Here is a 26187-nt window from a genome sequence, read left to right on the forward strand (position 1 = left end):
TGATGGAAAGGTTTCCAAGCAGAAGCAATAACATGTGAGAGGTAAGACAAAAAACAATATGGTATTCAATGACCTCTAGAACCTTTAGTAATGCTGGAACAGAGAGAATGAATGAAAAGCTACATTTGAGGTAGACAATGAGGCCAACCACACAGAGCTACTAGACTGTGGGTAGTACCTCGATGCCAGAGGAATTCTGTGACAAAACCAAGATAAGCACAGTTGTATAAAGGCCACCATTTTACCAGCCTAACCAAGCTGATTTTGATACTCCTGATTTTGTTATATTTTAATTATTATATTTTTTATTTTTTCATAGATATGTGTATGTCAATTTGTGTGTATGTTCATCTGCATTTTGCTCCTTGCAACATGGGGCCCTTTGTCATTCGTATTGGAGACAGAACTTAGGTTCTCAGTAAAACATGTTCCTAGGAGCTAAGCCAGTTCTCAAGCCCAAACCTAGCATTTTCAAAGGCAGTCACTCAATTTTGCTTTGGTCCCCCCCCCCAACATTCAGAGATTATTGTTGGCTTCCCTTTTCTTATATGCAAATTCAGGCTATATCTAATACATTAGAGAATAAAGCAACAAAATACTTAAAAGAAAGAAAGTGCAATGGGATACAGTAATCATGATAAAATAATTGCATGTCAACATTTCATAGTCATTTTTCTTTGAGTCATTTTAAAGAAAAGGTAAAATGTCGATTAAAAGGAAGGCCCAGCTTTAAGATGTGTGTTTAGAACATGCTAAGCATTAAATGTTACCTTGGCTTTGACATAATTCTAATGGAGAAGTTGTTAAATACTAGAATGAGTTCCTTAGAGCTTCCTTCTGGAGCCATTAGAAATTCATAATCTCATTTGTCTAAAGTGATTGTGGAATTGTCATTTCTAAAGTGATAAAGATGGCCTGGATTTTCTTTCTAGATTCACCTGAGATGACAAGGTCTTATAAGGGTCCCTGAGAGTCTTCATAAGTAACAACCTGTACTAAGGTGAAATTAGAATCTGACAATAAGTACATTACTCATAGATGTAAACTGGACTGATAGTTGAAAATAAACATTATAAATTTCTATCATTATTATTTATTAAGAGCTGTACAATGATGAAATGCTGATTTTGGAATCTCCTCCTAAATAAGACATATTCAAGATAATGCTGTGAACTGTTCTCAGCAGCCATGAGTCCCTCAGATGAATGAGAACATGCTTTGAAGAACTTGTCACCAGCAGGACATGTGGGCACCAGAATGAGACAAAGCAGTTGAGAGCAGGAGTCATTAGTACAAGGAGAAGGCTAGCCACAATACAAAGCAATTGAATGTTAGGGTAAGCCTCTCTAAATAGGATGGCAGAAGCCATGAAAATGCTAGTGGAAGTGGAGAATAAAGTCCAAGGTGGCAGTAGACCCTTAGAAGAAATATGCCCCCTGGCACAGGCAATATATTGCTAGCCAAGCAGGGACTACCTCAATGAAACAAAACAAAACATGTAAATCACGTCAAGCCAGCCCCTTGGCAGCAAAGCAAGTCAGTTGGTAGAAAAGTCACAGTGGATCTAAAGGCAGGATCAATATATCCAGAACAACATGAGATGGAAGATATCTACAACATGAGTTTTACAGAAGCTCACCAACTGGCAAGGGTAATGCATTTGAACATTACAGGAGAGCAGTGAGTGAATGCCAAGAGATGTGATCTGAACTCTGCCAAGTGAGCAGAATCGTCTCTGAGGAAGCATCAGCTTCCTAACCAACCAAGAGGCCTCCAGCAGTGTGAGAGTTGCATACATGCTGCCAAGTGTTGCAGGGCAAGGATCATGGCAGCAGGCATGGAGGACACACACAGGGAATGGCTAAGCTACTACACTGAAAGCCAACATGTACCACTGGTACCCTGTTGCCGGATAGATGGCAAGCACACCCTGAAGGCCTGGAAAATCTTTACAGGATGAAGTGGAGCTTGACCCTTTCTCTCCCAGTGTGTACATGCTCTTGGACTGAAACTCTGCTTGCTTTAGACAATTCACCCCATTCAGCCACAATCTCTTCATCTCTGGAGTAAATGCCATCTCTTAGTGGAAATTAGATGTATCATTATTACAGTGTCCTCTTATGCCTCTTTCTCCGAGTCTCCTGCTTCTGTAACCATCTCAGGAAATGCAGGCTTTGTCTTTCTCCTTAATGAACGTGATTGGACCAACTTTTCACCCAGGCTTTCCCACACTTTGAGAGTCTTGGCTACTCTCTATCACTTGCAGCCAGAACAACCTTTCCCAGAACTCTATGAGGACAAAAACATCTAGGTTATGGTCATTTCAATTGTTTCCATTTATTAAATAAAAACCACCTGTGCAGAAGCATAGGATATAATGCTTTTAGAGTCTCTATTCCAAATCCTACCAGGAAACTGAAAACTAAAACTGGAAGCAAAGTAGAAATCAGAGAAGTCAAATTGTTTTCCATTATCTGGGCATTTTAAGCCCATTTGCCCTTTTAAGATCAAATTGAATTAGGACAAAGGTTATATTCTCCTCCAAACCAATGAAAATCTTTCAAAAAACAAGCATATGGTACAGCCAAGAGTATTTAAAAATCATGTGAGAATTTCATACAATGTATATTGAGCATGGTCATACTCTTCTCCTAGCTTCTCCAAGATCCACTCCCTTCCCTACCCAGCACCCGATATGTTCTATTTTTTTTTTCTTTACCATCAAGTGCCACATATGCTTTGAAGTATAGTCATCTCCTGTAGCATGATTGACTTACCAGGGGCTACATGCTTACAAAAAACTGAAGCTATAAATTGCCAATAGCACCTCAGCTAAGGATGACCTTATTGCACATCTCCTATCTCCATGCTTGGGTTTGGCCTGGCTTAAGCTTACATATGTCTAGTGTATGCTGTCATAAGAACTGAGAGTTCACATTTGCTGCTGCTATGCTATGTCTGGAAGACACTGATTTTTGGTGCTCCTTTGATGGGGAATGTACTGTGTATGTTTATCTTATTGATTGTTAAATAAAATACTGTTTGGCCAATGAAACAGCAAGTTAGGCAGGACTAGGAGTCAAAGAGGATTCTGGGAAATGTAGCAGAGAAGTGCTGATCCAGGCAGGAAGTGATATAGCAAGGAGACTCATATTTAAGCAAAGGAGAAACAGGAAGGGCCCTCTTTTCCCCTCTGCTCCTGCTCCTGTGGTACAATGTGATCCACGACAAGGGATGCCATTAAGGCATTCGATAAAATAAGTCTTATAACATATATAGATTTATGATAGTTAAGACTGGGCTAACAGATGAGAAGTCCTAGTCATTGGCCAAGCATCTTTGAACCTAATACAAGTTTCTGTGTATTCATTTGGGCCTAACTCGGGCAGGCGGCTGGCGTAAAGCACACAAGTGGCAGTGGGGCTCAGGCAGCTTTTGGCGGAAAGATTTATCGTAACACTCCTTCATCACTTCATGTTCTTATACCTTTTCTGTCCCCATTTCCACAAAGATCCCTCAGTTTTGGGAGGAGAGATTGTGATATAGATGTCCCTATTAGGTGAACATTCCACAGTCTTATATCTGCACTCCGGCCAGTCGTGCATCTCTGTGTTAATTACCATCTACTACAAATAGAAACTTTTCTGATACGGGTGAGGGAAGCATGAATCTATGTATGAAATGATAAATTATAAGAAGTTAATACTATGTCAGAATAATAATAGCAAGTTCTTCCCTAGGGACTATAATCTGTCTGGCCACTTGGCTCAGTAATGATACCAGGTATGTGTTTTATCTTGTGGAGCAAGATTTAAATCTAACCATAAAGTGGTTGGTTACTCCCATGAAGCTCAAGTCACTATTACACCAGTGATGAAGACTTTCCAGGACAGTAATTACAGTAGCTCAAAGGGTTCATACATGGGTATGATAGATGATTACTTTTCACTCTCTCTTAGTGAGCACAGAACCTTCTATTATATGTAAGTTAGCTAGCATGGATGAAATTCCCAGGCTATTACCAACATGATTGAGTCATAAATGCTGTATGTGATGACTAAATGAAATGAGTTTGTAGAGTAATACATTCATTTTTATATGTACCAGAGAAATTGCTACCTGTAATGGTTCGAAGGAAACCTTCTCTTCTCCAATGCACAACTTACTCCTATTCTTCTTCATCTCTCTTTTTCAGCTGGAAATGGAGCATTTAGTTTTTCATTTACTACATGAACTATATTCCCTGTACCTGTCAATATTATTAGAACATTAGAGCCGATGGCTACTTAGGTTTTGGAAGAGTAATCGCTGAAGAATATAGAAGAATTATAGGATATAAATAAAATGAGCAGTGGCTAAATTTACAAGCATGTCTCCATATGTGAATGTCATACATAAAAATCTTAGTACTTGATTGAGTCAAAACAAGGGACTTTCTTAAGACAATAACACAATATTCCTGGACAAGCCCATCAGGATTCTTTTTATGTTGTAAGACTAGATACCTATCATGAATGAAATAAAGTACAATTCAGATCAATTCTGATAGAAAATCAAAGTCAAATGGACAAATACATGTATTGAGAACAGAAAGAGAAGTGTCACCGAGATTGTAAGAATGGATTTTGAGCAGTTGAGAAGATTATGATCTACACACTGAAGACTCCTTTTGCTCCATCTTCTCTCCAATTTCCCCTTGTGAGCTGACAAAGCTATCATAAAAGTCAGAGTTTCGAGTGAGAACGCTTAAGTCCCTCTCTGTGTCTCTAAGAACTTAGGTAACATATGAAGTATAATCATATTTTCCTCACAGTAGTCCTAATGTGAAATTGCAAACCATAGGCAGGATATTGAGTTTATAAATGTTGTACTTGAAGAGCCCCACAACTGCTTTCCATTACACTAACATACACGATAACATGCCATCATCCTCCACTCCATTCTCTGGTCTACTAAAACCTTGCCCGAATCATAGCCTCATCTTATCACACTTGACAAACTGAGTTCCTGCTCTAATTTTATTTCTAATTTCAATCCACCTAAGCTCTCTGTCTCTCTCACTCTTAGAAACTATCTCCTGAGATGTTCAGCATCAGTGTAAATCACAGAGAGACATGTCTTTCCCATTGTGACTATCAGGATAAACTGAAGTAAGAGCTCTGGGAGGTCCACTGGGCTTCTCTTATCTAAGAGACCATTGAAGGGTTTAACTCTGGCTTTGGAATCATTGAGTGTTATATAAGTATGCTGAAGTATTTAAAAATATGAGTGAAGAATTGATAGAATTCATTTACTGGGCCTTCTATGAAAATGTACTATGTATATGAAGCATTCACACATTTTTTTTAGTTTTGCAAGACAGGGTTTCTCTGTGTAGCTTTGGAGCCTGGCACTTTCTATGGAGACCAGGCTGGCCTCAAACTTACAAAGATTGGCCTGCCTCTGCCTCCTGAGTGCTGGGATTAAAGGCATGCACCACCAACTCCTGGCACAATTTTTAAAAATGAGATAACTTACTTAAAACCATTTAATAATCTCTACTAAGAAATAAGTAAAAATTCTGTAAAATATTTTCTCATTGGCCTTTTATAAAACACTTTCTCATTGGCATTCCCATGATCTGGACCAGATACCTCTGCAGAGTCAGTAGTTCTCAGATCTCCCAGTGGTTTGCTCAGAACAAACTTCATTCTGTCACTGAAATGTTCCATCTCCTCTTCTTTCTGGACACCATTTTTTCTTGAGTAACTACGTATGGATATCCCATTTATGGTCTATCTCCTACTCATTTCCTTTTATACTACCCTTTCCCATACTTGGTTCTAACTACCTGATGATTTTTTTCCATTATAGTACTGATAGCTCTCTCCAGGATAGTACTCATATTCTCCTAGGGGAAGAAAAGATGTCTGTGCACTAGCTTGCTGTATTGCAAGATTATAAGCAAGTAGAGGGGTCATATAAGTTACTGAAAGAAAATGGCCATTGGCTGTAACCAGTGAGAATAATCAAGATCAGAAAAGCAGGATCCAGGTCACCGTGTTAATTGAACAACTGAGTTTGTGTGTGCATCTTGATCAGGAGAGACAAGACTTTGTTCACCTCTGCTAGGGATGTAACAAGAGTTTTATATTGCTAAGGCCATGTAGACAAAACTAGTCATACAGTGAGATCAGTGACAAAGCAAACCAGGATCATGAGATCATTATCTAATCCTGTCTTGAATAGAAAATACAGGTACTTTGTGCAAAATGCCCTTGTGGCTGAATCCTGTCTCTCATGCCTGAATGTTTGTTCACTGTGATTAAAAAATGCAATTAATCCATTACAAGAAGGAATGAGAAAAGAGTATTCCCTTTCTCTCTAGTTTCCTTAGGCTCTCAAGAATAAAAAAATAGTATTTGGTGAAAAGTGGGCATTCAGGACATATGTGTTCACAGTACAAGAGTTAAAATCACATTGGAAAATCTGACCAAACAACATTACTAATAAAGTTAATATGTTGTTTTAATATTTACACTTGAATAAGGTTTTCATTTCATTACAAAGTACAGATTATTCATTCCCTCATTACTTTCTATTTTAAGATCTAAATTATTTTCACTCAACCACCAAATAACATTTACCCAGGTATATGAAACATAAACCTGTTAATTTACCATCACTACAAAATATCAAAAATCCTTTGCTACCTTACAATGTGGTAAGTAAAACTGACTAAGAACAAATGTTATTGTTAGCTCTGGAAAGCAGAAAGGAAAGATTAATAATGATAAAAACCAGCACGAGACTAGAAATTAGCTTTCCTATACCCCACAGTCACTTAAATGAAGGAAGCATCAACAATACTGAACAATTTCCAAGAACACACATATACACAACCACATGGAGCTAGGAAGGATTAGAAGTGATTGACACTGGTTCTGAGAGAACCACTGCTTTGACTTGATCACCTGCAGTTTTAGAACTACACCAATACAGATGGGATATTTCAGGATCCCGATCTTATCTGCAGAACCTCTTGCTATAGGGCTATAAACCTACTTGAAACCATTCTTTGGTATTCTCTGTAAGACACAGTAATCCCTTTCAGCCCTAGGGACTGCACAAACCTCATCCTGACACTATCTCCAAAGAGTCACTTTGCATTTACTATCTACCTCTGATTTATTTCACCTGAAGAGCTAACTCAAATACAGATCCTATGTGTGCTGTTTCAGAGGCGAATGGGTTTGAGAGAAGCCATTTTTCTCACTGCTCTGATTGTCAGTGTGTTTTATTTTCACTACATACAATGCATTTTCAACATATTTATAGAAGCAGGAATCTGGGTTTTGATATCACTGCACTTTGGGACCTATATTCTCATGAGTACTGCAGTTCTGTGACATTGGTCATTCCACCCTGCTAGACCCTTTCCCACCTGTAGCAAGTAGCATTATTTATAAAAGACCATTATAGCATGAAATGGCATGCATAAATTTAAGTTGGAGGGCATTGTCACCTTCCACTTCCAGTCTCTAGAGAAGGCTGCAACGAAATCAGTATCATTGGCCCCCACAAGTCAGAAGAGCTTTCCTGCAGCTTCTTCTGGAAGGAGTGAAATCTGCTTAGAGTACCGTGTAAATTCATGGCAAGAAGCAATAAAGGTGAGTTTTATACATTCCCATTATTGCTTCTACGTCTTTGCAATAATGTTTATTGACATGTTTGAACGGAGCACAAGCTGCAGTTCGGTTCAACTGCCTGTGAAAATGGGACATTTGTCAAGAAACAAACCTCGCAGATTTTAGTGGCTCTGACAGTGGGTATTAGAGAGGATATTGATGGAAAAAAAGAGAGAGTAGGAAGGCCCAGGGGGAGAGTGTTAAAGAATGTACTCAGTGCAGATGCCTACAGTGGAGAAAAAGGGGATGGCTGAGGATGTAAAATTGAACACTAAACACATTGAGTGAGGACCAGTTGCCTTGCAGCATGTGCACTTAGTTGGGGAGCACTGGCAAAAGCCCTCTTTGTCTCCAAAAGCAGTCTCCACAGTGATTCTTTTATTTGGGAAGGGACTCCCACTTTGTCTCACTCTCCTCCAGTGTGCATCTCCACAGATAATCTGATTCTTAGAGTATTGTAACACTCTGCACGCTAGCATGTTTGTGAGCTAAAAGGTAAGCAATAGTTATTAGTGTACTGTTGGTGATTAAATATTCCAGAGACTGTTCCAGGGAGTGCAATGGTGGGTGTGAGATACGATGTAGGGTGCAGGGTGAGCACAGACTTTCCCTTAAAGGTCTGATTTCATTCACAGAGCTCATTGCATTCATTAATAAAATAGAGAAGCTCACACATACTGATGAGCAAAAATGTCCTGTTTGGATCATTTATATCTTCCCATCTTAATGTACCTCAGCAACTTAAAAAAAAAAAAACTGCTGGGGACTAGGTAGGATTTAAATACATGCTTACCCCCATCCTGAGTGCAAAAGCATATTAAGTGCTCAAAGCAATAAGAAGCAAGCAAAGATGACATTTATCTTTCCCTTGTTGAGGTCATCACCCTAGTCTCATTGGTACGCGCAGTTGCAACACAGGCATGCTAGGCACCAAAAAGAAATTCAAATGTCCAGCATAGCTTTCACAGCCCATCCTTGGAAGTCAAACCAGCTTCTTATCCATAAAATCTCAGCCATACATCATTAACTAATGAATTTTTCTCAGCAGAATGTTTTTTTTTCCTTCTTGATATACAATAACAGGAAATAGAATAAGACTGAATGAAACCAATTAATTCTTAACAATGGACACAGTATGCCTATGGTGCAGGACTAAGGTGTTTTTTTTTTTTTTTTTTTTTCTGGAGTCATCACCAACTTTCCTAAGAGTCAGAGACAATCAATGTATTGCTACAAATTAGCATGAGGATTCAGCTTAACCACTGGCTGACATTCATTTCTGCCATCTCAGGGTTAATAACATTTCCACATAATGATTTTACTCCAATCCTCTGAGGATGTACTTTTCCACATAATTTTTCATCTTCTCTCTTTCTTCTCCCTCTCTGAGCCCACAGCTTAGCATTTCATTTCAGACTTGCAAAAGCCCCAGGAATCTTTGCTATCGTTGCCTTCTCAGAGCTCTTAGTAAGTAAATCAAACCTGCCTTCCAGATACCATACTCTACATTTTGCAGGCAGTCTCTCAGAGTTTGAGAGAGGAGCTTATCAGTCTGTGGGCAGAAAGACACTTACAAAGCACACAGTTTAATGATGATAGTCAAGATCTAGCCTCATAATTTTGTTGTTGTTCTTCAAGAATGTTATAGTGGTAACAAAGTTCTAACTATGCCTTTATTATCAGGATAATACTGTCCTTTTTCTCTTTTCCAAGTACCCATCCCTTCCTAACTATACACATTGTAACATCTTCCTACCTTGATGCCACTTATATTCAATTTTGATTTTGACTTTGCAAATAGAAATGTTCCTTTAATAAACTAATGCTTAGTTGGGAAGGTTCTTGTACTGCAGTAGGTGTACTTGTGTAATATGGAGGAGATGAGAGATGGGGAATAGAAGACTGTGGGGGAAAAGGCTAGGAATGAAGTAGAAAGAGTGGGGGGGATGGAGAATGAAAACAAAGAACAGATAGGGAGAGAAATAAGAGAAGGGTTGGAGAGAATGAGAATGAATGGGTTGACCAGAAATTACCTGGCTCAGAAAAAGTAATTTACTGATAAATGATTATCCATTTAGAGGTGACCAGTGTCAGCAAAAGCAGCCTTAAATTAATCTGTCTGCCTATCCTTCCAGATCTCACACAGGATAGAAGGCAAGTCAGCTCAGCCATGTCACAGAGTCTTTCATAAACTGTAATAAATTGCCATAGATTTCATTTCACATCTCAGCAATTCTAGCCCCAACATGATGAACAGAAATTGGTGGGGGACTGAGAGCAAACACTGAAAAGTAGAGAATTGTGAGAGAGAAAAGTGCCCACCCTCACCCCACAGGGACACTTTTACATAAGAGCTCAAACATCCAGACAGAGGAGATCACAGGGAAAGATTCACCAGTGATGTGATGAGGTTGTGATTAGGAAGCAAAAGGAACAGTCTTGACAGTTCTTGGAGAAATCCCTCTGCCAGTCATTGAAACAGAGGGAAACTACCTAGAAACTTAGAAGGAAAAAAAAATGAGATTAAATGAACAGGTGTCATCATCATAGGGCAAATCATTACATAACTACAAGTCTGTAAGCCAACAGCTTTCCTAACAGGAAGTAGCCACTCTGTAAAGGCAACAAGCTCTCAGAGTGCTTGTTCGTGGTGTAGTGGCTATGGGAAGATGGTAAACATGCCTTCAGGAAACACTGCAGTCACTGCTGGAGTAGAAACCAGTGCAAAGTGATTGAGAAACAGAAAGAATATAGCTTGTGATGCACGGCAATATTATTATTGTTGCACTCAGGTTCATTACTAATGTATCAATTTTCCTTAGGAATTTTTTAAATTGCTTGTACCTCAACACTTAAAAACGTGTTTGCCTCTTGGCTTTCTTATTGAAAACAATGTTGCCCTTGTAATTAATAATAACAAATAAATACTCTGGATGTTTAATATCTGAGACTATTACATATTTTACCATGTCATTACTCTAATAACTTGGTGTGAACAACTAATTAGAATTATTTGGCAGTTACATGAAATCTCCATTGGAAGACAGCTCTGAAGGTATTGACAAATACTCAGTATTTGTTGGCTTACAGACTTCTTTTTTGGTTAAGTAAAGAGATCAAAGGTAGATGGTAGGGTATTAAGAAAATCACACATGTTATGTTTATACATTATGTATGACAAATGTCTATGGTAAAATATAGTTTATAGTATTTTATTTCTATTTGATATGATGCACAGACATCATGCACAGATGGAAAGAACAGTATTTTTCTTCCATTCTATATACACCCTATGTGATTCCTTAAGATGCACCAACTATCTGTGTTTCCTTTTGGTAAACCTGAGCACTAAAACCTGTGAACAGTCAATACAGAGGACACTCTAGTATACATGGCTCTAGGTTGCTTTTCTAATTGCTACCCATGTTGGTGGCTGGTATCTACCAAATGTTTCATACCTAAAATGACTTTAATTAAGCTACTATAATAGAATTAAAAATGACTTAACTCATCAATCAATATCATGAAGAGTGACTGAAGCTAAGAGTTTGATTCTTTCAATGGACTTCCTCTACTTAATGAAGGAACTGTTACATTATGAACTTATAATGATGCTGGTCAATTTTGATAGATAGTTACAGTAGAGGAGTGCCTGTGATGACTTATTGTGGTGTCTTATTGAGGAGTTATATTTAGATCCAGCTAGCCCGTGGGCATGTCTGTAGGGCACTGTCTTGGTTTCCTCAACTGGTGTGAGAAGACCAGCCTAAAAGTGGGTGGCTTCATTCCCTATTTTTGGACAGCAGAGACAGTGAGCTGACAAAAGAAGCCAGCAAGCCTTTATTTCTCTCTGTTTTTGACAGTGGCTGTGATGTCACTAGCTGTATCAGGCTCCCACCACCAGGAGCTCCCTGCAATCTTGCTAACCTGAAATTGTAAGTGACAATAAACCATCTCTTCCTTTTTGTCAGGATAGCTTACCACAGCAACAGAAATGATATTCAAATCATCTGTCCTAAAAACATCTTTACAAATCTTAGTGGGATGTTTAGAATAAAAAAATGTCAAATTTGATCTCAAGCACACATATGAGAATAAAATGAACACACAAATAAACATGTACAATTAATTATAGTAAGTGTACATATTTGAATATTTTTTCACTGTGGGTGTTGTAACCATCTAGTCCCTTGAATTTTATGGGATATTTTTATGTATGCATTGTGATCTTCCTTGTCCAGCAAGTAAAGTGGTTGTGATTTGTTCTGTTCTTTATTTAATACTGGACAAAAGCTACATTTACATTGGGTTAAACTGGACAGAAAAAAGCCCTCACTGTGATGTGAACAAGGGGTCAAGCCTTTTTGAGAGTACAAACAACACAGCACCTCTGCAGCCTCAGCTTCATCCAGTTGCCTCACGCTTTTAGCAATGCTACCACTTGTCTAATACCCAAGTGACCCATCGTTTGGTATCTCTATGTGTTTTCTCTGGAGAAGCACAAAGGCACTTTAAAGTACTTTTTAAAATATTAAAGTCTTGGATGGAGGGTACGACTTGGGAGCTCAAAGTGCCAACAGTATAAGCTCTACAACCTGTGTTCAGATCTCTGAACCCCTGTAAAAATATGACATTGTAGTGCAAACATGTGTGAGACCATGGACCACTACAGGGAGGAGAGAGGAAGAAGAAACAGAGGGTTCTCCAGTATCTCATGGGCCTGTTCCCCTGGCTTACACAGTGGAGAAGAGAACCTGCCTTAAACAAGTTTGAAAGGTAAGAATTCATATATGAATGTTGATCTCTGAAGTCCACATGTGCACTTTAGTGTGAGTGCATGACACATACACACACACACACACACACACACACACATGACTAATTAATACCATATATATATATATATATATATATATATATATATGAGATTCATAGATTAAATAAAACAAATAAAATGTAAACATATAAAGTATTTATTTATTTTCCTAAGCACAAATCTGATTCTAGTATAACATGGCTTGTTCCTGATAATTTTCCTAATATACCTTAAGTATATTCCACAGACCACCCAAGATTTTACTTCATGCCTTCTCTTAAAATTTCCCTTCTGCTCCTCACAAACAATCTGTGTGACCCTCGGGCACAGCTTAGAGACCTGCATTTTCTAAATACCCACTGCAGCAAGTTAACCTGTGTGTGTATAACAGGAAAAGAATGGCATGTTTACTGAGTGTGGCCTGCATTCAATTTTACCTAGTTACTAAGTTCACAAAAGTAAAATTGATCTGAAAGTAATTGGCATTTTGTTATTTTTCCCTTAGAGTAGTTGAAAGTCATAAACAACTAAATTGAAAGTTTTGATTGAAGTGATTTTGGAGTCAATTAATTATCAAGCTCTTCCCTGATTCCCTACAAGAAAAAAAAAAAAACTCAGCTATGTCCACAAGGCTGTATAAATATAACTTTGGGCTAAACTGCAAACTGCTGTGAGGGAGCTATGAGGAACACTGAGAAGGGCTGAAGGAGACAAGTTCTACTACCCTCCTTTTTCGAAGAAGATAAACATAGTATTTCAGCAGCGCTCAATAGTCACTGACAGAGATGCATAGTTGCTTCAAGAAATATCACCTGGTAGTTCAGGAAAAAGCCAGACACTTCTTTCTCTTCCATCATCTGGTTTACAGTGCTGGGATTTGTAGACACAGTTTCATCCATTGCCAAAGACTCCATACTGCATGCTGTCATTCACACTGCCAGACTGCAATGTCTGCCAGGATTTATGGCTACCACGCTGCTTGCTCATTGCTAAGAGCAGATGGCTGGGCTGAGGGACAGCAGATTGCTTAAGGGCAGAGGCAAGGGTGTGGGGGAAGACAGAATATGGTAGCCACAGGGACGGGCTTCGTTCTCAAATGAGCCTGGAGAAGATGAGTTCGAGATGTGCTGTGGCCCTCTTCATTATGTGCTTTCATCAGGTAAACTAAGATTTATAGTTATATTCTGGAAGGTTATAGACTCCTGAAACTCTATGCATTCTTGAGGAATACTTTAAAACCTGTTTTTTTTTCTTTTCTTTTCCATATTTGTCAGGCTGTTTAGATATTGTCATAGAACCATGACCTCCTATACTCTGACTTAAAGTATGGCATGGTTATCTCTACTGTCATTATGACATGGACACATCTTTTGGAATATTCTCTGTCTTTTCAATTATTTATACTCAGATATTAATGTTTCTCATGATATACCTAAAGAGACAGTGGTTTTGAGCATGTATAAATGGCAGTAAAAACTACTGCAAAACATTATTATGCATCTATGATATGAATCCTACAGGAAGTTTCATTGGTAGCCTCAAGATGGAATGCTAAAGGTGACATCATTTTAGACAGAAATCTAAAGGAAGCGGGAGTCAGTCTAAATGAAGGCTCACTGTACCATTATCAGCACCTTACCTACCTTGTGTTACTTTCCCCGACTTCACCAACTAAAGTTATGGCAGCCCTCATTCCTCATGCAACAATGGTACTAAAATCCAATTATACGTTGTTCCAACTGGGCACTTCCAATGTCTACATGACTATTCTACTTTCTAGATTGTGATCTCTCTGAAGAGAGGACTTTTTCCTTAATTCCTGTTTTAATCCTTTGTGTCCTATATATAAAATATTAACTGAAAGCAATTGAGTGATGTACAAAACAACATTTCTGACAACTTCACTGGTAGATAACAATGAGACTGACCAATGAGTCTGACTACACTCACTGGTAACATGCAATCATAGCCTCTGTTCAAGCATTCGCCATTCACATGTGACTTCATTTCAGTGAGGTCACAGGTCTATCACAGATATACTGATGTCTTGGTGAGATAAAGAAGGAAGGATGAAAAAGATGACAAATAATGTTAGTAGATTATATCTTTTCCTTCCTTTCTTCATTCTCTATTTTCTATTCCTCTCTGCCTTTCCCCTTTCATTCATTTCCTCTTCTTTTTTTTCTCTTCACTGTTCTGCATACATATGATGTATTATAAAGCAACTTGATTTACAGAATTTATATAGGTGCATTTCTAAGGGTCTAGCCTATTTTGGTTTTTCATATGAGCAAATTAAAGCCCAAAGAAGGGAAATAACTTGTCTAATGTCAGCCAGCAAGTTGGTGACAGCATCCAGAAGCAGCTTCAAGTCTCTGGAATCTGTCTTCTCACAATATCAAGCTGCTACAGTGTGCTAATCTACATCCCAACATGCAAGAAAATAAACATCAATGGTAATGATAACACGAATATTGTCAAGCCTTTTGAAGCATTCTAAACTGTGCCAGTTAATTGAACAAATCTCCCTGGTTCTGCATCTTCCCACAGGAGTTTCTAGGTTTTAACATTTCCAAGAATAGAATAAATCCAGGATAATAAAGATGTGGCAGAAAAACAAACACTGCGCTTAGGGGGTTAGCAAACCAGATTGAACACAGTAAAGGGTACACTGAAGACAATGCATAATTGGTAAATCAGTATGACAAGGCTGGTTTTCCTCCCCATCTGTGTCTGTTGGCATGGTTTCTCATAATGACTTTTTGCATTGTCTGAAAAGAGGGTCTACAGTGTGATACATTATTTCTGTACCTATGGAGTCAAAGCCACTCTATGTCCCATCCCCAGGTTGGGACAGGGCAGTTCCCACTACTTGTATAAGCAACAGGAAAGAACAGAGACATAATATAGACATTGTAACGTCAGTTATCCCATTGTTCTAAACATGTATCTATAGCCTTAAACCACAGTGTTTGATATATATATATATATATATATATATTATATATATATATATATATTATATATCGAGAGAGAGAGAGAGAGAAGGAGAGAGAGAGAGCCATGTTGGTTATCACAATAACAGACGATTTTTGTTGATGGAAGGCTAGGTGATTTTCAATGTGGAGGGATTCTTACACAAAAATAATCTGGCTCCTATAAATACAAAAACATCCTTCCTTTTGAGAGTGACTGGGAGTATTCTAAACTTGTAGTACCTCAGACAATAGAAGAAAAGCCAAAAATCCTATGTTAAACCACACCAAAAGCCCCTATGGGGGAACCACTCTTTCATAGAATTCTTATGGACTATACAATAGCAAATGTTCATGCATGTGACTATCATTTGTCAGGTCCTATGCAGTAGATATTAAGGGGTGTAAATTGAGTTGAACTGAGAGATAATCTATCTCCAAAGGGTTTGTACTGCAGCTGAAAAATGTTTATGATTTTTAGGAAAGGCTTAAGAAGTCTCAGTACTTTTGGAAATACTATGAGCAAACTTTTGGAACAGCAGAGAAGAGGAAGACAAAATGCACATGGAACAAACCATGGCTAAGAGTGTATGCCTCTTCATCATCCATCATCTGCAGCCTCATTCTCAGTTTCTTTATTCCTACAATGTTTACATCTAGAGACAACATTCTTCCCAGCATTCTTGGCATTAGAAGCTATGCCATGCCATTCCAAATCACATTATATATTCTTTTGAGTTGTCCTATGGCTTGATCATGCATGTATCTGTTGTCTAGTGGGACACATGGCAATTCCCTTGAGTATATAAGCCACCATTTCTGTATTTTTTGTCTAGAGATCAGACACATATCACCTAAATTTCATGGCTTATTAAATATAAATTATAAAATAGCATTGGTGAGAGAGAAATGAAGCTGCTAATGCCAATGTAGTTTGCCTGCATTACACCCAACACAATAAGTTGCCATTTAGCATAGTATCTTCCACAATATAGACACTAGATAAATACTTTTTAAGATTAATTCATCTAAGGCACTTGCCTATTTCTGTATTGACTTCCAGGAAGAGACACTACTTCTGGATAATATGTCACTTTCAGGGGAGCAGTCTGTAATTTTCTGCTCAAAATGTGGTGCTCTAATAATGGAGGCCACAAGACCTCCATTATCTTGCCCTAAACTGACCCCTTTTAATGCTATGGCAAGGGATTAATCAAGGTTGTCTTTTCTCGAGCAGCTGTGACTTGTTGAGAAAGTATGCATTGCTCTGCCTTTCCTTCGAGTTTTAATGGAGCTGACATTGTTGCTCTGACGTCTCTAGTCCCATTTTCAGTCAAGGCCGGGAAACATCGCTCTTTTTTTTTTTTTCATGATCCACATATTTTGGGCTTTTGCTCCTTGTTATTCATGACTATCTCATGCCATTTTTATATTCTCCAAAGAGTTAAGTCTTATTTATTCAGATGTAGTAATTTTCATTTTCTGGATGAACCTGCTGTCCGCTGCAGAAGCAGGCACATGATCAGCACTCGATGAATATGTTTTAAGTGAATAAATGGCAAGCCATGTAATGAGACACAACTCATAAGATTCCTGTGCTTATTGACTCCTGATTTGGTGGTGTACATTTCTAACATGAATTCTTCTCTTCTAGGCTCTATTACATGGAATAATTAATCAAAGAACAATTGGATTTGCACCTCGTAATATTCTCCATTTCAAAAATTTTCACTGTCTGCAGAGCTAAATACACAAATTCTACCTCTGAATTAAAAGTTCATGCTTTTTCCTATCTGCTCTTTCTATGACCACACTCCTGCTGGAGACGAGTTCAGGAAAGATTGAGAAAAATATAACAGCTATTGTGTCACCTGCATTTCATCTAGAGAAACTGTTATGTGAGTACACATATATTTAAATACTAGAAAAGCATCTTTTCAAATGAGTATCAAAATGACAAATAATCTAAGTCAGAGAAATATTCCCCATCGTTTCCCTATCTCTCTTTTCTCATTATGGAGATAAATCCCAGATGAATCTCTAGACAGCAAAAGATGTGGGAAAATAGCAGCAATCACAGCTACAATGGCATGAGAAATGTCTGCAGAACCCATTCTGGCTGCAGGCTTGGGGACCTGTGCTTGCCTTAATTATGCCCAGTTCAGAGTGGTATGGAGTACTGAATTAGGAGGTAGCAGTTTTGGAGGGGGCCTTGAGAATCTGTTCAGTTTTTGCTTTTCTCTCCTGATAGCTTGAACTTCAAGGAATTTCAAAGTAGGATTCAGATTAATGTTCCCAAGCAAAGCCAGCTCACACCACACTTACGTATGTAAAACTACATGAGGACTTTCAGGAAAATAAGCTCTCTAGGGAGACTCCAAGTCTCACTGCCAGAAAAAATGTGCAGACTCTAGCCATCCAGAAGAAATGCCAGCTCTAATGAATATTTCCCTGGGTATGACCAGAATATCAAAACATAGAGGGCTTTGGAATAAAGGACCAAGGGCCACTGGGCCCTAGGGAGATTCTGAGACCAGACTTTTAGAAAGAAAGTTGGGTGGGCTTGCTTCTTCTACAGACCTCTAGAGTGAAGGGGATCTTATATGTGAACACTAGAATGTGATGCAGTTGCATGAGCCATACAGTTGACCTTCTGTTGGGAAACCTGATCGATAGAACTAGGGTAGCCCATCATTAGATAGTGCACAGTCACCCCGCTGCCATGCTATTAAAATGCAGGTTTTTGTATTGCCTCTGAGAAGTGATGTAGACAGAATGAGCCCCATCACTTTGAGTACTTCATCTGCATAAATCACTGTCCAGTGCATTAATTCCTAGTGACAGATTAATTCCTTTTTCAAGTTTTCCTTAAGAGTGTATCAGAGAATACTAATATTGTTCCTTAGAGAGAAGGGGGAAGGAGGGAATGGGAGGGAAGAGAGGAGAGGGCATCCTCCAATGTCCATCTCAACACAGTGTAAACTAGGACGGCAGTATGCTAAATGTGGAGGGAAGAAGAGGACATTCTGACTTTACCTAGAAGAGGAGGTTCTTTTGAAACCTGAGTTTTAGGGTGTAGATAGTGGGCAAAGTCACAGTCAATCATGTTATGTCTTTGTACTAGAAAGGCTACAGAATGAGCAGAGACACTGATAGTTGTTCTAGGAGCTCAGTATTGGTCCATTCTTACTGTCTCCTTAAAGGCAGGTAAGGGGTGTAATTCATGGAGAACAGACAGAGCATATGATTTCATGTCACTCAATGGAAAGATGGAAAGATTATTTCCCCAAAGCATTCTTTAAAATGGCACTGAGATACATGTCACATTGTAGAGCTGTAAGCTGAGAGGGGAGGCAAGAGGGAGCGGAACATTTTACCTCCCAGAACTGGCTCCTCACTGGGCATCTTCCTGAGTCTATACCTGAAAAATGACTGTGATGGTATTTGCAGTTTATCAAATCTTCCAGCAGAGGTGTCAGGCACAAAGAACTCACTTGTCACTCCAACATTTCGTGGCATTTGCTAACCACAGCGGTACTGGTGCCGCAGCTGGGGAGGGGCAGCTAGGTAGCTGTCACTTTGAGGAAAACTCCATTTCATTTTGTGATTAGGAGGGAATGAAAGTTAAACTATGTGGGCCAGCCCTCGCCAGCCTCCTGCCAGGGCTTCAAGGAATCATCAGAGGTCTTTTCAATATAGTGAAGGGTTATGGCTGCCACTTTTTCACTATCTGCTTATTTCCTGTTTGGATACCAGCAGAGGCTACCACATGCCAGTGAGGTCTAAGTTCACAGCTATGGTGAACTTGATGAAATGTTCCTTTCTGCTTCATAAACCTCCAGTGTACCTGGGCTACGGGCTTTATCTACATGCATGGCAGCTACAGAGCTTATGGACCTCACTTCTAACTAATGTGAAATCATTGTCCACCTAAGCCACACCCTAGTAAACCCACCTGGTGCCCCCAGCTGAGTGGGATCCTTCTTGTATGTGCACCAGCTGTGCCCAGGTTCCTGCTGTGTTTGCTTTTCTACAGGATGATTAAATCCCTCAAGAGTATGGACAGAGTTGCATTGCATATTTAACACACACTACTAAAAATAACCTATGTGCCATGTGTGGAGGACATATGTATATCTTTTGAAAAGAAAGATAAAAGATCTCTAAGCATAGTCCTTATTACTTGACTGAAATACATACACAATGAAATTTTCAAATTTCACGGGCACAGAACTCCCATACTCCCCCTTCTCCTCTTCTCTCTCTCTCTCTCTCTCTCTCTCTCTCTCTCTCTCTCTCTCTGTGTGTGTGTGTGTGTGTGGTATGTATGTCTGGCTCTTTTATGAATGCAAAATATTAGCTTACATAAGCTTCAACGAAACATGGTATCCTTATTGTCTAAAGATATAATAAGTTCTCCACACTTGTGAGTCATTCCACTCAACTAAGTCAGCATTGGGTGTTAAAAAGAAGGAAAAGTTTGTAAATTGTTAGGAAATACATACAGATGTCAAAAGACAAATTATGGGAAGTACATAATAGGGGCATCTACTTGTTTTGACTCTGTTAATGCTGAGTTCAGTATTAACCTTTGATTTTACTTTCTGCAGAAATTTCGGAAATAACAGAATCCAACTGCTTGATAGTTTGTTAAATCAGCTTTCTAATCCTGGGGCTGGAAGTCTCCTGCAATTAAGGAACTATGATCACATCTATGCACATGTTATTCAGTTTTTCTTCACAATTAGAACATGGATATTTAAGCTTTGAGTCTTTCATAGAACATATATTTTCCCCATATTCAGATTTTTGAGAAGAACATAAATCACAGAAAAGGAAGTTGTATTGCCTGGAATTAAGCCAAAAGAATAATTCTCAGGTATGGCACATGATGGAAAAAAAAATGAAATTCAGTCCTTTGCCATTTCCTTCATGAAAATTCCAAGTGATAAATTTAATATTTGGAATGAAACTCATCAACATCTTCAAGACTAAATAATGAATTACTGTATCATATGTCAAGTAGTTAGACAAGAAAACTGTCAATTTATTAAAAATATTGTTTATACTCATGGTAAATATGAGAGTGAAACTTTAAGCCCAGTTAATTAGAAACCTAATTCACCAAGTCATTTAACTTTCAAAATCTTTTACATTCATACAGTGACTCATTCAACTAACATTTCTATTTGCCAAGGACAGAGAGAACCATTGCAGAGCTCCTGCTCTCAGACCACTTGCAGAGACAACAATTAATCACTGTGATTTAGCATCCTTAATGCAGAGTTAGAAAAGTGGTTCAGTGATTAGGAGTATATACAGCTCTTCCAGAAGTAGTTTGGTCCCAGCACAAATACTGGGCAGCCTTCTATACCCTGTAAATTCAACTCCCCTCTTTTGGACTCTCTAATCACCTGCATACATAGCACCCCAACCTCTGCTCTTTTGCTCTTTCACAAGAGCTCTCTCTATCTGTCTCTCTGTCTCTCTCTCTCTCTCCCTTCCCTCGCCCCCCTCTCTACTTCCGTCCCTCCATGCCCAAGTACAAATTTAAAGTTGAAATACTCAATGTGATGGTATTTGAAGGTTGAAACTGTGGGGGGATAATTAGTTCATTATGGTATAGCCCACATAATATGGATCAGTTCCCTTATTAAAAGAGAAATTATAGAGAGATGATTGCCTTCTCCTTGTTATGTGGAGGAACAAAAATCAGGCAGTCACATGCAAACCAGGAATCGGGTTCTCACCAGACGGCAGATCTACTATGACTTGACTTTGGGCCTCTTGTTTCCAGGTCTATGAGAAAAACCAACTGTTTATGACACTGATTAAGATATCCAGTGGTATCATAAGAGACAGAATCCATGTAGGGTAAGAGAACCTCAACGACTTCTACCAAAGTAGTATTTCAGTTAAACTTTCAAAAAGGAGAAGAATTTTTCTCAGCTAAACATGACAGAAAGGCTCATTTCTGAGCATTTTGAGCATTTCAGTGCTCAAAACTCTTCTATGATAAAGAGAGCATCATATATTGCATGTGCCTTCTCAGAGAAAATGAAGAAAGAAATGAACAAACAAATAAATAAATAAATAAATATTGAGTAAGGGCCCTAAGCAGGCACATGGGGGATGTGGGCTGTATACATTGTAAAGACTACATAATCAAGGTGCTTTAAGTTTAAAACTGGTATTTTTTTATTCCTGGGTTTAGCAATTATATTTATCATGAATTAATCATTGTGAAAATTTTTATTTCTGCCATTATGTCTTCCTTTTTGTTTTTCCTGATTATTCCATGTTTGCTTAATCCTCTTCTGCCAAAGGGTCTACATAAGTCACAGTATATATACACAAAATTTGTTTAATCACAGATTACTTTTATCTCTCAAGTCAAGTACTGTCTTATTGACACAACTAGGGTATATATTATCATGACAGAGGCATGAGCTTAATCTTCTCCTAAATGCACATTGCCAAGCACCCAAAATAGCCTTCACAGAAATGCTACTAACTAATATTTAAATAATTTTCTTATAAAATGATCCAATTGTTTAGACAGATGTCACAATAAAATATAAAAATATGGCTTATCTCTTACGTTTTTAAGTAAATGATCAACTTAAAACTTTCGTTATTTTTATTCTGCATAGTGATTAAATAGTTCTCTTCTATTTTCTCAGAGTTAATTCTCTAACTCATCATTTTCAGTTCTCTTTAACCTGGGAACATGTTAAAAGGAGAAGATCTAAGTTGTGCTTATTGAAAGAGTGATTTTGGAGGTCATACTGGCTAAGCTACTTTTATAACTGAAATGGAAAAGTAAGCCCTACATGCTGGATTTAAATATAAAATATATGTAATTTTGGTCACTATAAAATTAATCTTAAAACATCTTGTATCATGTGTGCTGAAGGCTGCTATAAATGCTTCCTGTTTCATGCAAAAGAATTCATACTGCTTTTAAACAGCAGTGTCATTGATGTCATCCATAGTGAGAGAGGTGGTGGTATCCATAATCCTACAGCTTTTGCTTCAGATTAAGTTGTACTGGTTTCACTTTCATGGTCAGCTACAATGATAATTGTCAGGGTCCAAACTGTCAGATATACTGTGCCTAAAAAGCAATATATGTGGATGCTGGAAACAACATCTGCAAAGAACCAGCTAAATGTGGAAGAATGCATACAAGGAATATAACTCTAACCCCAATTAAATGCAGCCATTGCAGTTTCTAATGTACCAGCCTTTGTACTCTTTGGTATACAGGGAAATTACCAGAGCAGGTGAACAGACTCAAGCTCTGTTGCCCCCATTCCTTCTTAAAACAATCAATTTTGTTTGACTGTGCTTTGCACTCATGAGTCATTTAGATGGGCTCCAATTCTGACTGTGGGCTGCATACACTTCATTTATAGTTCTTGTCAAAGCCTAAGCTCATGTCTTCTCATTCTACAGTCTCTTCCACACCCATTTCTCTCTGTGCATGACTTCTTCCATCTAAAATACTCTCAGTAGATCACATTATTTTCACAAGTGATCAGTTTTCAATGGTGAGTGTGTAATTTCTCCCAAAACCTTCATGAAGTATTTAGTATATTGAAATTCAAAGAGAGATACTTCATCTTGTGCACTAGCTAAGGTGCGAAACAATCTGACTTAAAGATTATAGATTGTGCACAATTAAATATCAACTCTCTCACAGAAAATATTCCCCTAAATATGTAAATCAGGAAGTACTGATACTTTTCTAATAACCTCATTAAAAGCAAATTGAGAACACTGTGTGTTGATGTTCTATTGAGATGCTGATACCCAAGCCATGTCTTGAGCTTGATAAATGTAAGTACTTCATAGTACTGTGACTGATGAAGAGTCCAAGAAATTTTCATGAGTTGCTCAAACTCAAAACAGAGTAAGTGAATCTTGGTCATCCAAAAGCCGATGGATTTTGACAGTTTCCTCAATTTATAACAGCTACTAACTACTCTTGATTCTATGCATTTCTCAATGAGATGGAAAATGACTAAGTGGAAAAGGGAAAGATATTTAAGTAGTACCATTTATCCTTTCTCTGCATCTTCTCTTCTTGTGCAGATATGTCAGTCTTTCCTTGAGTGAAAATGTGTGAAGCTAGTGTCACACCTTTTACTATTGTAAATTAGCAACACTCCTAAACAGTACATATACATTCTAAACTTTTTATTTCAGTCAACTAGAAATGTATATCACATATTATACATTTCCCCCTAAAAAGTTACAGCATCAGAGGATTAGTTATCTTGATGTAAACTTCACACATTTCAATATATGTATTCATATATTGAAATATCATAAACTACCCGATAAATATACCCTGTACCTATATATCTATTAAAATAAGACTAATCTAAAGTGTATACCTGATAAAGCAGTACAGGAAGAAATAAACTTGATGGTAGACTTTGGAAGTTTTTAAAGTTGATTCATACTTGCCACTCACAAAATTATACTGTTGTTGGATAATCTTTTTGTATATTTTGAAGATGTGTCATTGGTTTAATAAAAAGCTGCACAGTCAATAGTTAGGCAAGAGAGAATAGGCAGTACTTCCAGAAAGGAAAAAGGCACTGGGGAGAAGATATGTGCTAAAATTTTGCCAGCAGACTCGGACCATGTTTGCCATGCCTTATTGAAGAAAGGTAAAAGCCACATGGAAGAATGTCGATTAACAGAATCAGGTTAATTTGGGTTATAAGAGCTAGTTGGAAACAAACCTAAGCTAAAGGCCAAGCTATCATAATGTTTCAGTCCGTTTGCTCTAGGAATTCCCCACTCTTATGCCAACTCCTGAGTCTCCTAAATATCTTGAACCATGGCTCCTGTAGCTGGAATCATCAAAGTAACAAAGATGTGCCTAGCATATGATCTACAGGCCATTTGCTAGGATTTTAGAAAACTGTTTTTCTCACTATATACAGCCAATGTGTGTGCTATTTGGGAGCTGTCAATTCTCTGAAATTACATTAATAGCTAGCTTCTATGCAATCAATGGAAATATGTTGGCAGATGTAAATTAACTGAGTACAAGCTGAAAGGATGAAAAAAAAATACCCAAATGAGATAGAACTAACGAAGAGACATGCACTGCCATCCACTCTTGAAAATAAGGAGGGACTAAGATCCCAGACATGCCTGGCCACATGTCCCTAGCTGTGTTTTGAGACCTCTCTATCCTGGGATGCACTGTTGAAGTTTTTATGTGCCAACTCTCTGGTAATTACACAGCTTTAATTTACAGGATGTGAAACCACAATGTTAATGCTAAAATTACAGAATTAACATTAAGAGTCTTCCTGCTTCATAAAATGGGTGATAATGCAAAGTGAAAGCTCTTTAGTGGTTCCGACAGATCAACTTCCCACAAATACCAGAGTTGGGCTGACTTTTAGTCAGAATAAAGAATGTCAATGGGTTTCTACTCAAGGTCATATTGTGGTTAAACTTAGAAGGTTTCTGTGAACCCAAAAGATCACAGTTGTCCCATTAAGGTTGTGAATGTAAGTAATTGGCATCTACCCACAACGCATCATTTGTATTCTCTTTCAGTTTAACTGTAAATCACAGGAAGGAATAGAACATTCATCCATTCTGTTATTTGAAAATATCTTTGTGTATAGAAAGAAATCTTACAAACAGCACCTATTTTTCCCAAAATTTATTTATGACAAGACACTACTGATATTAAAATCCATGCTATTTCATAGGCAGCATAAGACAGCTTTCACTGAAGAACAAAACAGACTGAATAACCACATCTTGATTTGTATGTCTGTATATGTTCATTGACCAACCAAATCCTCATTATTTCAGGGAGCCCTGGCTTTAAAACATTCAACCCAGAATCAAGTCAGTATCAGGCAAGAACCAAACCATATGCATAGTCCAGTTTTAGAGCACCTACTTAGCATGTGAGATGTACTGGGTTAAATAAACCTTTGCATCCAAAGAAAATAGTACATTCAGCAACTAAAATGTTTTATATAAACATACAAAATGATGTATTATGATATTTTAAAGAGCATGACTTACATGGCTACTTTTTCTACAGGGAGTACAAATATGTCTGTCAGTAAACCTAAGAGGCACCATAGGCCATCCTGTCAACTGCAGCACATTCATTTGCAGAAGAAAGAACAGGTATTTGTTGATGACCTGCTTCTTTTCTCAGAGATGAGGAGAGCTGACCAAATATTTACAAGAGGCTTATGTTTGAGAAAGGATGAATTTTTTGTCCGTATTTTCAGATGAGAAAAATGGAGGCTCACAAACTTCAAGATTTATATGTACATACACCAATAACAAGGATGAGACAAGATTTGAGGCCAGATGTGTTCATCCATAAAACCTGCTCTTCTCTAAGCAGCTGACAACCTCCACATGCTCAGGTTGATAGAAGGGAATCTCTGAGGGAGAGAGGATGTTCATGTCTGTATATTCATAGAATTTATTTAGGCTGCTGGGGAATTGGGGTATCTTAGGTGCAGGATTTGGTTAGTTTCTGTCATTACTAGTCTTACTTTATGTCTTTTATCATTCTTTGTACATGTCTGTTATTTTCCATTTCTACTCATTTTTTGTAACTTTTAATAAGTAAAAATGAAATGTTCCACATAATACAGTTTATTAGTAAAAACAAATGCCTCTTTAGGAATATTTTAAGCATCACAATAAAGTATAATGAGACTCT

The sequence above is a fragment of the Cricetulus griseus genome, chromosome 4, assembly GCF_003668045.3.
Source record: "Cricetulus griseus strain 17A/GY chromosome 4, alternate assembly CriGri-PICRH-1.0, whole genome shotgun sequence".
In the NCBI taxonomy this organism is placed as follows: Eukaryota; Metazoa; Chordata; class Mammalia; order Rodentia; family Cricetidae; genus Cricetulus; species Cricetulus griseus.